This window comes from Convolutriloba macropyga, unplaced genomic scaffold, assembly GCF_964194025.1.
Source record: "Convolutriloba macropyga unplaced genomic scaffold, txConMacr16.3 SCAFFOLD_1689, whole genome shotgun sequence".
Lineage (NCBI taxonomy): Eukaryota > Metazoa > Xenacoelomorpha > Acoela > Convolutidae > Convolutriloba > Convolutriloba macropyga.
Window position 1 is genome coordinate 32,501 of NW_027452095.1, and position 9,714 is coordinate 42,214.

The 9,714-nt window shown below is 42.3% G+C and overlaps 1 non-coding gene and 1 pseudogene across 1 annotated transcript in view; both read right to left on the bottom strand.

Moving 5' to 3' along the window:
- The window catches only part of LOC142357191 (large subunit ribosomal RNA), a 3,522-nt gene extending 3,117 nt beyond the window's left edge, over window positions 1-405 (bottom strand). Inside the window, exon 1 of the ribosomal RNA XR_012761568.1 lies at window positions 1-405. This exon is cut by the window's left edge and continues 3,117 nt beyond it. This is a non-coding gene — a ribosomal RNA (large subunit ribosomal RNA).
- A 1,683-nt stretch (window positions 406-2,088) lies between these two features.
- On the bottom strand, window positions 2,089-2,240 carry LOC142357193 (5.8S ribosomal RNA; annotated as a pseudogene).
- Window positions 2,241-9,714: the final 7,474 nt, after the last annotated feature.

A 9,714-nucleotide genomic window follows, 5' to 3' on the forward strand; every position in this document is an offset into this window, starting at 1 on the left:
TTTCACGTACTTTTCACTCTCTCTTCAGAGTGCTTTTCAACTTTCCCTCACGGTACTTGTTTACTATCGGTCTCGCTTTATAATTAGCTTTTGGAGAGACATATCTCCAGCTTCGAGTTGCACTTTCAAACAACTCTACTCATAGGAATGAGCCATTATGGCTGGTATCGAAAATGACCTTTACAGGATTTTCACCTTCTTTGATGCTACTTTCCAGTAGACATCAGGACAAATTCACCAGTCTAGCATCAAACCATACCGGACACCGAGAAATGTTGCCATTTCTCTTCCCGATGAGCTTTTCCCTGTTCATTCGCCATTACTAAGGGATTCTCAGTTGATTTCTTTTCCTCCCCTTACTGATATGCTTAAGTTAAGGGGGTTCTCTCGCCCAATTCAGGTTATGTAGTTGATTGTCTCTTAATTGGTTCACTGACCAATATGAGACAGAAACCGATTCAGCAGTTTTGTTCGCTACTACTATCAAACACAGGTCGAAGTTTCCATTCAGTCATTAATTCCAACTTTCAAATGTTGTTGTTTCAGCTTTCGCTTACTAGAAGCAACATAATACTCGCTGCAATACAGACCTCGGGAAACCCTCACCGTGAATAAGGTTCACTCACATATTTCACTACATTTTGCGTGGGATTGGAGATGAGGCTACTCGTTCTTGCTCAGTACTAGGCTGAAAATTAACGAAACTTCGTTACAAACGTTCACATGTTGATGTTTCCGCTTTCGCGTACTCGAAACAACATAATACTAGTCTTTGTAATTTAGTTTCATAATTTCAACTGTTCTCATGCAGAATTTTTGCTCATTCTTATCCCAAATTTTGACCTGGCTACTAGTTACACTCCTTGTACTTATTGCAAAATGACCACAAATTTCAACAGCTTTCACATGTTGCTGTTTCGGCTTTCGCTTACTACAGTCAACATAATACTCGTTGCAAAATAAGTGCTCGGCATCTGCAATTTTCCAAAGACGAAGTTTCGCCAGTTCAATTTTCGCTCGCCAATTATGGCTACTAATTCACACGGTACTGAGCTCAACAACATTAAATTTGTTCAGCAAGACTTTCACATGTTGATGTTTTGGCTTTCGCCTACTAGAAGCAACATAATACTCGTCTTGTTAGCTCATTCAATGAGAATAGCTTTTCCCGTTGAGAATTTTTGCCTTCAATTGGCGTTGTAGTGAGTTTGGCTACTCAGATCACCAAATACTTGTGACAATTCGAACCAGAAATGTTTTCAATTTTCACATGCTGATGTTTCGGATTCAACCTACTAGAAGCAGCATAATACTTGTATTCAACAATTTCTGTATCAAATCCCAGTTTTCTCTGGTGCATCTTTGCCAAACTATTCCAAACTGCCTGAGTCTGAATACCAATTACAGGTACTAGTAAATGCACGTTACTAAGGACTATATAGTTCTAGGTTACTGTACACAACGACGTTCACATGTTGATGTTTCAGCTGCCGCTTACTAGAAACAACATAATACTTATCGTGCATACCTTTCCATAACTTGTCCTTTTCAGATGCATTAGTTTCCCTTTGTCTTGGCTTCTACAGTCAGACTGGCTACTAGTAACAGCACAGTACTAATCACATATCGTTCTACAGTTTGCAGACAACTTTCACATGTTGATGTTTCAGCTTTCGCCTACTAGAAACAACATAATACTCGCTGTATACATTTGTAGTTCTCTATGTAACTTTCATGTGAAGAAGTTTCGCCAGTCTTTTTGACTGTCTCAAATCTGAGTCATGCTTAGGCTACTAGTTGCTTCATAGTACTTATCGCCTCGAGATCATTGAACAAAACTTGATTTTCACATGTTGCTGTTTCAGCTTCCGCTTACTAGAAACAACATAATACTAGTCTCATTAAGTTCCGTCTCTTTGCAATTTTCTTATGAAGAAAATTCGCCATCACAATGGCTCCAGCAGTTCTTGATCAAGGAATGCAATCATTGATCAGAATGCTATTATTTGAATCGGTTCTGCTTTAAGTGTTCCAATTTTATTGGAAGCACCAACAATAGAACATCAATGTGTTCAATCGAGAGTTATATAACCCTGAATCGGACGCAGTCAACAGCCGAAGCCGAGACCGCCTTTTGCGTTAGAGAGGTCGGTAAACAAATCTTGCGATTCATACCGAATTAACACATATAGCTGTGCTCCTCTTCGTAAAGCGAGCCAAGTGATCCCCTGTTGAAGGATGTATTTGGACCAATCTAGTAGCATTTGGTTTCCAACAAGCTCTCCCAAGTTAGCTTACTTATTGGGCTTTTCAACCAATTCGGTTGGCTACAAGCATCATCAAAGTACTAGCCACAGTTTGATCGCAAAATTCTACGACTTTCACATGTTGATGTTTCGGCTTGCGCTTAGCCTACTATAAGCAACATAATACTAGTCATATCATAGAGCGTGATCAGCTTGTGACGTTCTCATGATGAAGTTTCACCAACAGTGTCTCACTTCGAGCTTAAATCCAGCTACTAGTAACTACACAGTACTGACTGCAACGATAACTTTTATCTATACCTTTCACATGCTGCGCTTTCGGCCAGGGCCTACTAACGTCAACATAATACTCGATATAAACTTTTGTTCATGATGCAGCTTCCCCATGCAGAAGTTTCGCCTTCAAATGCTCTCTTGGCCATATGACGTAAGAAAAGGTTACTAGTAACATCACAGTACTAGCCACAGTTTGATTGCAAAATTCTACGACTTTCACATGTTGATGTTTCGGCTTGCGCTTAGCCTACTAGAAGCAACATAATACTAGTCATATCATAGAGCGTGATCAGCTTGTGACGTTCTCATGATGAAGTTTCACCAACAGTGTCTCATTTCGAGCTTAAATCCAGCTACTAGTAACTACACAGTACTGACTGCAACGCTAACTTTTATCTATACCTTTCACATGCTGCGCTTTCGGCCAGGGCCTACTAACGTCAACATAATACTCGATATAAACTTTTGTTCATGATGCAGCTTCCCCATGCAGAAGTTTCGCCTTCAAATGCTCTCTTGGCCATATGACGTAACACAAGGTTACTAGTAACATCACAGTACTAGCCACAATTTGATCGCAAAATTCTACGACTTTCACATGTTGATGTTTCGGCTTGCGCTTAGCCTACTAGAAGCAACATAATACTAGTCATATCATGGAGCGTGATCAGCTTGTGACGTTCTCATGATGAAGTTTCACCAACAGTGTCTCATTTCGAGCTTAAATCCAGCTACTAGTAACTACACAGTACTGACTGCAACGATAACTTTTATCTATACCTTTCACATGCTGCGCTTTCGGCCAGGGCCTACTAATGTCAACATAATACTCGATATAAACTTTTGTTCATGATGCAGCTTCCCCATGCAGAAGTTTCGCCTTCAAATGCTCTCTTGGCCATATGACGTAACACAAGGTTACTAGTAACATCACAGTACTAGCCACAATTTGATCGCAAAATTCTACGACTTTCACATGTTGATGTTTCGGCTTGCGCTTAGCCTACTAGAAGCAACATAATACTAGTCATATCATAGAGCTTGATCAGCTTGTGACATTCTCATGATGAAGTTTCACCAACAGTGTCTCATTTTGAGCTTAAATCCAGCTACTAGTAACTACACAGTACTGACTGCAACAATAACTTTTATCTATACCTTTCACATGCTGCGTTTTCGGCCAAGGCCTACTAACGTCAACATAATACTCGATATAAAATTTTGATCATGATGCAGCTTTCCCATGCAGAAGTTTCGCCTTCAAATGCTCTCTTGGCCATATGACGTAAGAAAAGGTTACTAGTAACATCACAGTACTAGCCACAGTTTGATTGCAAAATTCTACGACTTTCACATGTTGATGTTTCGGCTTGCGCTTAGCCTACTAGAAGCAACATAATACTAGTCATATCATAGAGCGTGATCAGCTTGTGACGTTCTCATGATGAAGTTTCACCAATAGTGTTTCATTCGAATTGGTTCTGCTTTAAGCTCTCCAATTGTTTTGGATGAACCAGTTTTGCCCTTCGAAGCCACTTTTGTGAGCTTTTGTGGGTCTTTACCAAGAGGATATACCTCAAGGCCTCTTTCAATTCCTTTAAGTTCTTTCAACTCCTTTACAGTTTCTAGGTTCACATAGCTGCAAACCTTATTTCTAGTTTTAAGTCTGGCCAACTTGGGGAGAGTTGGTGCAGACCGTGACCAATTCTAGTAGGATGCCACAACAAGAATGTGATCAACTTAGCTTGTCGATGAACCTGCCCCACATTCAAACAACTCTATCGCCTTTTCCTCGTATAGTTATATGCGAGGGCCTCTCATAGAGAGCGCTGTTAGCAACCTTTTCCACATAGACGATAAAGTTGTGAGTGTTTTGCACATGGCTGTTGTCATCACCACGTGACGAGTCAACTCAGCTTGACTCTCTACACTCCGACAAGCTTTGCACATACGCCTTTAGTTCAGTATGTGTCTTTAATCTGACTCCGGTGCCTCAAGCCGGAAAAATTGTCAGATTATGATCATTATCGGTTAGTCATCCCGATGCAAGATCGTATCGTACTGTCTTTGTCTACCTCCAGATTCCGAAGAACAGGAGGAGACTCTCCCAGACCTACATATCTGGGAGAATGTTCAGAGGGCGAGAAGCTGTGGATTACTCTCCCCTAAGAACTGACTAAACTTTACCCTCGTCCAAGGTAAGTTTATTTTAGCTAGCCTTCTATGTAAAGGATCTGAGGCTAAGCTGTGTTTTTTCGAGCCTTTGGCTCGGAGCAAGTTCAGTGGGCGCCCCGAGTAGCTCAACTCTTTCCCACTGAACAGCGCAACGCTCTGTCACTCGCTGGGATTTTTGCGTGTCGGTTCTAACCACGCGACTTGTGGACCTTTTTAGGCCTTTCTCATTCACAAGTCTATAGCTGGGCTTCTATAACCCAGCTTCTGAGATCTAGATAGCTGCAGTTCTGCTAGGCTGCTTTTGCTAACTAGTCTCCCTTTAAGCAGTCCCTTGCCATGACTGCTGAACTATGTATCCACACAAGTAGTTTTTGAGCTCGATACATAATTCGAGATTGGTTGCCAAGCAATCTCTAGCGACAGAGCGTCATGCGCACTACAGACATGGCCTCTACCAGCAGCCATGCCCGAAGGAATCAATCACTGATCCTTCCGCAGGTTCCCCTACGGAAACCTTGTTACGACTTTTACTTCCTCTAGACAATTAAGCTCGATCCGCTTCATCCCGTTGCCGGAGACCGAAGTCCCAACAGTAGGAATTTGCAATTCTTGCTTAACTATCCAATCAGTAGTAGCGACGGGCGGTGTGTACAAAGGGCAGGGACGTAATCCCTATGAGTTGTTGACTCATAAGTACCAGGAATTCCTGGTTCACGTCTGCAAGTTACAACAGACGATCCCCTTGAAGCGCTGTACTTTTCTCTGATTGCCCAGTCCATTTCGGACCAAGGGCTGAGTACTCAATCTAAAAGTACACAGTGTAGCGCGCGTGCAGTCCAGAACATCTAAGGGCATCACAGACCTGTTATAGCCTCACTTCATCTGCGGTATTTAATTCCGCATAGTTCCTCTAAGAAGTGTTTGAATTCACATATAGTGAATTTCATTATTTAGATGGAGAAGATCTCGTTCGTTATCGGAATTAACCAGACAGATCACTCCACTAACTAAGAACGGCCATGCACCACCGCCCATATAATCATGAAAGATATTCAATCTGTCAATCCTTAAGATGTCTGGACCGGGTGAGTTTTCCCGTGTTGAGTCAAATTAAGCCGCAGGCTCCACTCCTGGTGGTGCCCTTCCGTCAATTCCTTTAAGTTTCGATTTTGCAACCATACTTCCCCCGGAACCAATAAACTTTGGTTTCCCGGTTAATCTCTTGCCAAGTCAAGATCGACTTTGACAAATTGTAGGTTGGTATAGTTTATGGTCAGAATTACGAGGGTATCTAATCCTCTTCAATACTCTGACTTTCGTTCTTGATTAATGAAAACATTCTTGGCAAATGCTTTCGCAGTAGTTTGTCTTGCCACGATCCAAGAATTTCACCTCTAACGTAGCAATACAAATGCCCCCGTCTGTTCCTTTCAATCATTACCGCACTCAGCCAACCGGCATCAATCGAGTAGCGGGTCATTCTCCATTATTCCATGCTTTATTATTCGATCCCAAAGGATGCTTTGAACACTCTAATTTTCTCAGGGTGAAAACACCGTTTCCACAGTTCGTCACATTTAAGTGCAAACTATTTCTTCGATGCGAAGGATGAGCGGAACGAGTCAACAGATTTAACTGAAGACCATGTTGCCGTTCTACTCAAACAGATCCAACTATGAGCTTTTTAAACGCAGCAACTATTGCATACGCTTGTAGAGGCTGGTATTACCGCGGCTGCTGGCACCAGACTTGCCCTCTACTCGTTCATCAATGGAGCTTTTAAGTCCATTCCATTCTGATTACAAACCATAAAGGTTCATATCATTATTTCTAGTCACTACCTCCTCGTGCGGAGAGTGGGTAATTTGCGTGCCTGCTGCCTTCCTTGGATGTGGTAGCCGTTTCTAAGGCTCCCTCTCCGGAATCGAACCCTGATTCCCCGTTACCCGTCACAACCATGGTAGTCCGTTACACTACCATCATAGGTTGATAGGTCAGAAATTCGGAAGTTCCGTCCCCAAGCCGAAGCTATCTGGGATCTTTCAGTTACTAGGACTCATCACGGGATGTGTCTGTACTTAGCAAATCACCCGGTGTAGTCTTGTAAAAGTCTCCGACAGTGTCGGACAATCAGCATGCATTAGCTGCAGGGTTACCGCAGTTATTCATTTAGCTTGCAAATCAACTAATAGATAGTAACTGATTTAATGAGCCATTCGCGGTTCCACTTTTTCAAGCTTCGCTTGCACATGCATGGCTTAGTCTTTCAGACAAGCATATGGCAACTGACAGGATCAATCAGTTTAATTGTACTTTGAACAATCTTTCGATTTGTTCGAATTTAGAAAGACATAGCCTTGCGGCCTCGTCAATCTTGCTTTGAGCTTTTTAAATCACGAAGAGTTTCAATGCATGCTTTGGCATGGCTACTAGTTACTACACAGTACTCTACACACTTAGAGTTACCCACGATTACACATTTCACATGCTGATGTTTCGGCTCGCGCGTACTAGAAACAGCATAATACTATGTGTACTGGTAGATAGCGCTCTGTGAGCATTTCCCATGAGCAGGTTTTGCCCTCCAAATCTCTGTTCTACTGTTACCAATACCGGCTAACAACTGTATCATACTAGGGAGAATTGACTCATGATTTAAAAACCAGATGTTCACATGTCGATGTTTCGGCTCTCGCCTACTAGAAACAACATAATACTAGTCTGTTAAAAATCTCAATCACGCCGCCTCTTCAGATACAGAAGTTTTACCTTTTATTGGTTAGAGAACAGCTTTCCAGCTGTCGACATGGTTACTAGTAACAACACCGTACTCAACACAAAAACTTTTCAACTTCACAACTTTCACATGCTGATGTTTCTGCTTTCGCATACTAGAAACAGCATAATACTTATTGTTTTGTCAAGTAATTTGTGTGTCTTTCCCATGTGAAGTTTCACCGGTCAACAATGTTTCCCTGACCAATTACGGCTACTAGTAGCTGTATAATACTAGGGAAAATGATTGAGGATTTAATATCAGATTTTCACATGTTGATGTTTCGGCTTTCGCCTACTAGAAACAACATAATACTAGTCTGCTAAGAAATCTCGCTCAAATTGCCTTTTCACATACAGAAGTTTCACCTTCTATTGGTTAGAGAACAGTTCTCAGCTGTCGACATGGTTACTAGTAACAACATCGTACTCAACACAAAAATTCTTCAACTTCACAACTTTCACATGCTGATGTTTCTGCTTTCGCGTACTAGAAACAGCATAATACTTATTGCTTTGTCAAGAAGTGTGTGTGTCTTTCCCATGCGAAAGTTTCACCGGTCAGCAATAATTGCCGTGTCCAATTAAGGTTACTCATAGCTGTATAATACTAGGGAAAATGATTGAGGATTTAATATCAGATTTTCACATGTTGATGTTTCGGCTTTCGCCTACTAGAAACAACATAATACTAGTCTGCTAATAAATCTCGCTCAAATTGCCTTTTCACATACAGAAGTTTCACCTCTTCTTGGTCACTGTACAGATGATGCTGTCTGTTCTTTATTTGGTTCTGCTTATTATAAGGAGGGGCATCACTCCTTCCTCCTTGGTTTGCATGCATTAAGCCTGCTTTGTGAAAAGCGTATCTTTCTAGCTTTTCTTCGCCTTACTCGAGTAGGACGATACAATCCAGACATTAGTCAGTCTTGGTGTAAAGTCACTGAGTATTATTCGGTTCTGCTTTATTCAGCAATATGCTGTATAATTGTTGTAATTTGCGAACATATTTGTTCTCAGTTCCGAACTACTAGCGACGACAGATTACCAGCGGTCATGAGCCATCAAGGTAGTTCTTTGGTGCATCAAGTAGAGAGGTGCCATCAAACAACACTTCCCTAATAATGCTACACACATAGAATTTGCTACAGTGCAGCTTTTTACTTTGCAAAATTTGCGCACAAATTTTGCATAGAATAAATGTTTTATCAAGATTTTTAGATCCCCTCCCTTGAGAGAACGTTACTCCTTTAAGTGAACACCCCGCGGCGTCCTGTTGTTATTGCTTATAACCATTTCGCAAGCCGGAGGCATAATGCACTACGCAAGCCGCTACTTTGGCACAGAGGCACCTAGTTTTACACCCGGGACTTCAGGTGGCCCAGTTTTACACCCAGTACAGCGGTGCCAGTTGGTAACCCGGTGGATCCTCGGAGACCAGACATGATCATAGATCAAACCCGATGTATGCTACTCCTGAACGTATAGTATCTCCACTGTGCAATGAAATTATCGTTCGTTTCGGGCCTTCCTATACGTTCAGCAGACAATCGCTAGGAATTCACCTCGTGACCCGTGGTGACCACACTGGATTTCAAGTTTATTGATTTGGACAGACCTGTCATTTATTTTGCTTTTCAGCTTCAGTTCTGCTCGATCTAGCTTGCCTAAGGCTTGATCTCGCTTTGCTCACCCCTGTAGGAGCCTCTACTAGTACCACTCGGAGTAATGGGGAATCCACCAGACCTAATCGATGAATGCCATCAAACAACAAACATCATACCCGGCTTCATCAGGCATATTTTATTACTTCCGAGAGGTACTTTAGTATCAGATCTTTCTCCATGCCTCTTATGAGGACCCGTCAGACCTTTCGGTTTATCGTTTAGCTTCAGTCCTGCTCGATCTAGCTTTCCCAAGGCTCGATCTAGCTCTATTCGCCCCACTAGAGGGCTCTCTAAGACCCCTCGGTCTTAGTGTTAGCTCCGGTACTGCTCGGTCGTGCTTGCTGAAGGCCCGACCCAGCTTTAGTTAGATTCTCGTACTTTCTCTTGGCCTCTCTAGGAGGACCAGACAGACCTCTCGGTCTATCGTTTAGCTTCAGTCCTGCTCGATCTAGCTTGCCCAAGGCTTGATCAAGCTCTATTCGCCCCGCTAGAGGGCTCTCTAAGACCCCTCGGTCTTAGTGTTATCTTCTGTAATGCCTAACCAAGCTTACTAC